The 6,596-nt window shown below is 41.2% G+C and overlaps 1 pseudogene; it reads right to left on the minus strand.

Annotated features, from left to right (window-relative positions):
- Positions 1-507: 507 nt before the first annotated feature.
- Positions 508-2,967, minus strand: LOC118496780 (annotated as a pseudogene).
- Positions 2,968-6,596: the final 3,629 nt, after the last annotated feature.

Raw genomic sequence — 6,596 nt, forward strand, 5'->3', positions numbered from 1 at the left:
GATTGAACATCTATGGGTGCTTTATTCAAATGGCCAGTGATCTGAGAAGATGGTGTGTTCATATCCTAACAGACAATCTTGCATTTCCTTCCAAGCCAGCCTTTTTATAACAGAGAAAAAAAGTGTTGTGAGGGGTTTTGAAATTCAGGAAAAACTAGATTAAAAAACAGTGGTATTCTTGCCCTGGGCAGTTAGCTGTCCCTGGGTGGAGGGGTGGGTGGGCATCTGTTTCTCCCTGGAACACAATGGACGGATATGTCCACTTGCTCCCCAGGCATTAATCTTTAGTGGCTGTCTTTCCCTGGAGTCAGGATGGGCCTTATCTGCAGTCCTGAAACAATAGCTTTAACATATGCACTACCTACCAGGCTTATTAACTATTTACCTTAAACAAAAAATTTCCAACTCTTGAGTCCCCTATCACTTTTGGCATCAAGTATAAACCCTAGACCCCAGAGAGTTTCTCCTATGCTTATGTGGGGGCTAAAAAAATTAATACTTTTCCTCCTACCTTCTAAGTTTTTGTAGCTGGCTAATCAAATTAACAGAGACAGATTAACAGCAGAAAATAAAAGTTTTAGTTCAGGTGATGAGGAATTCATGTAAGCATGAAATACCAAAGACAGTGAAACAACACCAGGTATGTAAGATATTTTTGGACAAAGGAGAAGGGGATGAATGGAATATTAGATTTTAGAAGTGAGAATGGGCAATTTACAGGCAGTCGAGGAAGAGGAACAAACTTGGCAGGAAAATTCTTGCTAGGTGACTCAGAAAAAATAGGATACAGTGGGTATCTACCTAACAGACCCCTGCCTGAAGCCCTCCTGTTTACCATATGTAATTTACATTAGGCTAAAGAGAACATCCTAAGATTTTCTTCCTGAAGCAGGTTTTTCTGTCTGAATCTTTTGGGCAGGAAAGGGGGGAGGGTCAAAGATTCTTCTGAGCTGTTTCTTAATAAACAGCTTAAAATTAATATCCCAAAAAGGTAGCTTCAGGGTGGCAAAATTTAGTACCCTTAACTTATTTTAAAAAATTTTAACCCTGAATGGTGTGACTCAGTGGATTGGGCATCATTGTCCCACAAACTGAAAGATCACTGGTTCTGGATTGTGGGCCAGGTCCCCAGTCATTAGATAGATGTTTCTCTTACACATCCATATTTCTTTCCTTTTCTTTCTCCTTCTCTTCTTCTCATTTTAAAAATGAAGAAATAAAATTTCAAAAATTTTATAGTTTCAGTCCTGGCCAGGTGGTTCAGTTGGTTGGAGCATTGTCTTATACACCAAAGGGTTGAGTGTTCGAACCTCCTTTGGGGCACATACAGGAGGTAACCAATTGATGTTTCTCACATCAATATTTCTCTCTCTCTCTCTTCACCTTTCTCTAAAACCAATAAACATATCCTCAGGGAGGATTAAAATAATTGTATAGTTTTACATTGTATGTTTAAGTTCATGATCCATTTAGACTTTTTATATTTAATGTGAAGTTTAGGTTGATTTTTTTTTTTGTATATGGATGTCCAATTACTCCAGGACCAGTTGTTGAAAAGGTTCTCTTTCTCTCTTTTGTCCATCAAGTTACTTTGGCAGCTTTGTCAAAAATCAGTCTGGCTAGTTTTGTGCATCTATCTTTGAGTTGTCTGTTCTGTTCCATTGACCAATAAATCTATCCTGCCAATGATACCATCCAGCCTTGATTACTGACTGTAGTGTTACAGTAAGTCTTGAAATTTGATGAGCTGATTTCTCCCTCTTTCTCTTTCTCAAAATTATTTTAGATGTTTCAGCTCCTTTTTTTAACATAAATTTTAAAATACTACTCACAGCAAGTGTCTATCTCATGTCACAAACAGCAAAGCATCCCAGAGGAGAATAGTCGGAAAAGTTCTCAATGCACATGGGCTTGCCAGGAACCATATCTACAATGGCACCAGATTTCAAAAACTTTGGGCCATCTTTCAGCTTTTCCCCAGAGCAATGATCAGTCTTCCCCCTCAGTTCAGCAAATTTGCAAGCAATGTGAGCTGTGACAACCCAGCACAGGTGCATATCCAGCACTGATCTGGCCTGGATGGTTCAGGATAATCACCTGAGCTGTGAAACTAGCTGCATCCATTAGTGGATTATTTTTGCTGTCACAAGTCACATTGCCATAACAAACGTCTTCGACCCACATGTTCTTAACATTGAAGCCTATATTGTCCCCAGCAAGAGCAAGCTTTATGGTGTATTTCAGTGGACTTTACTTCTGTTGTAATGCTGATTGGAGCAAAGGTGACCACTATCCTCCATTTGAGAACACCAGTCTCCACTCGGCCCACAGAGACAATATCAATTTTGTAGACATCCTGGAGGGGCAGATTCAGGGGCCTGTCAGTTGGATGAGTTGGTGGAGGGATACAATACAGGGCTTTAAGCAGCATGGTTCCACTGGCACTGCCATCTGTGTGGGTGACTTTCTATCCTTTGAACCAAGGCATGTCAGCACTTGGCTCCAGCATGTTGTCAACACTCCAACCAAAATTGGCACAAATGCTACTATGTCAGGGTTGTAGCCAATTTTCTTAACGTAGGTGCTGACTTCTTTAACAATTTCCTCATATCTCTTCTTGCTGTAGGGTGGCTTACTGGGATCCATTTCGTTAATACCAACAATCAGCTGTTTCATACCAAGCATGTAAGTCAGAAGGGCATGCTCATGGGTCTGTCCATTCTTGGAAATACACACTTAAATTCACCAACACTGGCAGCAACAATCAGAACAGCACAGTCAGCCTGGGATGTGCCTGTAATCATGTTTTTGATAAAGCCTCTGTGTCCTGGGGCATAAATGATACTTGCAGGTCTTGAATTTCCACAGGGAGATATCAATTGTGATACCACACTCATGTTCAACATCCAGTTTATCCAAGACCCAGGCACACCTGAGGGAGCTCTTCCTCATCTCAGCAGCCTCCTCAAATTTTTCAATAGTCCTTTTGTTGATCCCACTACATTTGTAGGTCAGATGTACATCAGGCTTCCTGGAGATTATGTCCCAACGGTGATGATGTTGACATGAGTCTTTTCCTTTACCGTTTTGGCCTAGATTTAGTGGTGGTTTTCATGAAAAACTGTTGTGAAAAAGCTCTGCTGGTTTGCTTGCTTTGTCATACCTTGGCTTTAGGCTCCAGTGTCTCTTGCTCTAACACCAGGTGAAGGAGCTATGGCTGTCCAGCGAATGCTGTTTCCATGGCAGATAGTGGGAATATAAGAGGGGGAATGGACTCCCTGGCTGATGGTGGCTCAGTGGATTGAGCACCAGCCTTTGAAATGAAAGGTCACAGGTTTGACATGCCTGGGTGGCGGGTCAGGTTCCCAGTTGGGAGCATGCGAGAGGGAACAAATTGATGTATCTCTCACACATTGATGTTTCTCTCCTTGTCTTTCTCCCTCCATCCCCCTCTCTTCAAAAGTAAATAAATAAAAACTTTTTAGAAAGAGGAGTGGAAACATGCTATATCTTTTAAGGCTGAGGCTTGGAACTGGCACACTGTCACTTCTGCCTACCTATCAGTCAGAGCAAGTCACATGGTCAAGCCCAAAGTCAATGGGTCAGGGAACTCTTTCCCATCCCCTGAGATGAAAATATTTGTTTAACAATAATTCAATCTACCAACTGCTACTCCTTCCATCAATAATCTGATGCTCTCTTTATAGAATCAATCCTGATGAACACAAATATTTGTCTTCTTTCTGTATATACCTGAGCAGTAGAACATTGGTTGGAGGAAAACTGTGCAACTGAGCTGATTGATTGCTCTAGAAATAAATTTTCTCAAGCCTCACTGGACACTAAGCATGCTGTGCCTAACTTTTTTCTATTTATTTATTTATTTAAAATTTTACTGTGGTAAAAATGCATAATGTAAAATTTATCATCTTACCCATTTTTAAAACTGTACACATTTTTAAGTGTACAGTTCAGTATTGTTAAGTATATTCCCATTGTTGTGTAACCAGTCTCCAGAACTTTTTCATCTTGCAAAATTAAGACTCTGTATCCATTAAACAATAACTCCCCATTCCCTACTTCCCCCAGCCCCTGGAAACTACCATTCTATTTTTTTTAAGATTTTATTTATTTATATTTAGAAGGGAGGGAGAAAGAGAGGGGGAGAAACATTATTAATGTGTGGTTTGCCTCTCATGTTCCTCCCAATGGGGACCTGGCCCATAACCCAGGCATGTGTCCTAACTGGGAATTGAACTGGCCACCCTTTGGTTTGCAGGCTGGTGCTCAGTCCACTGAGCCACACCAGCCAGGGCTCTACTATCTGTTTATATAAATCTGATTACTTATATAAGTGAAATTATATAGTATTTGTTTTTTTTTGTGACTGGCTTATTTCACTTAGCATGTCCTCAAGTTTTATCCATGATGGAGCATGTGTTAGAATTTCCATCTTTTTAAAGACTGAATAATATTCCATTCCATGTATATAACACATTTTGTTTATCCCTTCGTCTACTGATGGACACTTGGGTTGTTTATACCTTTGGGCTACTATGAATAACACTATTATGAATATGAATATATAAATAACTTTGAGACTTCCAGCCAAGATGGAAGCATAGGTAGACACATGTGCTTCCTCGCACAACCAAAATAAGGACAACAACAATTTAGAAACAAAAAACAACCAGTACCGACAGAAAATTGAATTGCATGGAAGTCCAACAACCAAGGAGTAAAAGAATAAATATTCATCCAGACCAGTAGGAGGGGCAGAGTTGGGTGGCTGGGTGGAAAAGGGTCATGGCAAAGTGGTGGCTGGCAGACCCCAAGTGTGCAAGGCAGCAGTTGGCAGACCCAGCCATGCAGCAGATTGTGGAGGGGTGTGGTGCACAAGGTGGCTGGCAAACCAGGCAGTCCCACATTCGCACACAGATAAACCAGGCGAAACTGGGGAGCGAGACAGACCGTGCAACCCAGGGTCCCAGCTTGGGGAAATAAAGCCTCAAAATACTGATTGAAAACACCTGTGGAGGTTGAGGTGCCAGGAGAAAGTCCCAGCCTCACAAGAGAGTTTGTTGCAGAGACCCCCAGGGTCCTAGAATGTACACAAACCCACCTGCACGGGAATTAGCACTAGAAGAGACCAATCTGCTTGTGGGAAGCAGGAGAAGTGAGTGAAATCCAGCAGGGAGTAGAGCAGGTGCTATTGTTCCCTCTTAGACCCCTCCCCCACATACAGCATCACAATACAGCAACATGGGTTGCCCTACCCTGGTGAACACCTGAGGCTCCACCCCTCACTATGTAAGAGGCATGCTGAGATAAAAAAAAATGGCCCAAATGAAAGAACAGATCAAACCTCCAAAAATACAACTAAGCAATGAAGAGATAGCCAACCTACCAGACACAGAGTTCAAAACACTGGTAATCAGGATACTCACAGAATTGGTTGAATTTGGTCGCAACTTAGATGGAAAAATGAAGGCTACGCTAAGTGAAATAAAGGAAAATGTACAGGGAACCAATAGTGATGGAAGAAAACTGGAACTCAATCAATGGAGTGGACCAGAAGAAAGAAAGAAACATCCAATCAGGAAAGAATGAAGAAATAAGAACCAAAAAAAATGAGGAGAGGCTTAGGAACCTCCAGGATATCTTTAAACTTTCCAACATCTGAATTATAGGGATACCAGAAGGAGAAGAGGAACAGCAAGAAATTGAGAACTTATTTGAACAAATAATAAAGGAGAACTTCCCCATTCTGGCAAAGGAAATAGACTTCCAGGAAGTCCAGGAAGCTCAGAGGATCCTAAAGAAGTTGGACACAAGAAGGAACACACCAAGGCACATATAATTATATTACCCAAGATGAAAGATAAGGAGAGAATCTTAAAAGCATCAAGGGAAAAGGAGACAGTTACCTACAAAGGAGTGCCCATAAGACTGTCAGCTGATTTCTCAAAAGAGACCTTGCAGGCAAGAAGGGGCTGGAAAAAAGTATTCCAAGTCATGAAAGGCAAGGACCTACATCCCAGATTGCTCTATCCAGCAAAGCTTTCATTTAGAATGAAAGGGCAGATAAAGTGCTTCCCAGATAAGGTCAAGTTAAAGGAGTTCATCATCACCCGGCCCTTATTATATGAAATATTAAAGGGACTTATGTAAGAAAAAGAAGATAAGAAATATGAACAGTAAAATGACAGCAAACGCACAATTGACAACCACACCTAAAACAAAAGCAAAAGCAAACAACTAGAACAGGAATATAACCACAGAAATGGAGATCACATGGAGGGTTATCACGGGTGAGTGGAAGGAGGAGAGAGGGGGAAAAGGTACAGAGAATAAATAGCATAGATGGTAGGTAGAAAATAGACAGGGGAGGGTAAGAATAGTATGGGAAATGTAGAAGATAAAGAACTTATAAGTATGACACATGGACATGAACTAAAGGGGGGGAATGTGAGTGGGAGTGGGAGTGCAGGGTGGAGGGGAGTGAAGGGGGGGAAATGGGACAACTGTAATAACATAATCAATAAAATATAGTAAAGAAAAGAAACATAAGTGGTAGGTACAAAATAGACAGGGGG

The sequence above is a fragment of the Phyllostomus discolor genome, chromosome 9, assembly GCF_004126475.2.
Source record: "Phyllostomus discolor isolate MPI-MPIP mPhyDis1 chromosome 9, mPhyDis1.pri.v3, whole genome shotgun sequence".
In the NCBI taxonomy this organism is placed as follows: domain Eukaryota; kingdom Metazoa; phylum Chordata; class Mammalia; order Chiroptera; family Phyllostomidae; genus Phyllostomus; species Phyllostomus discolor.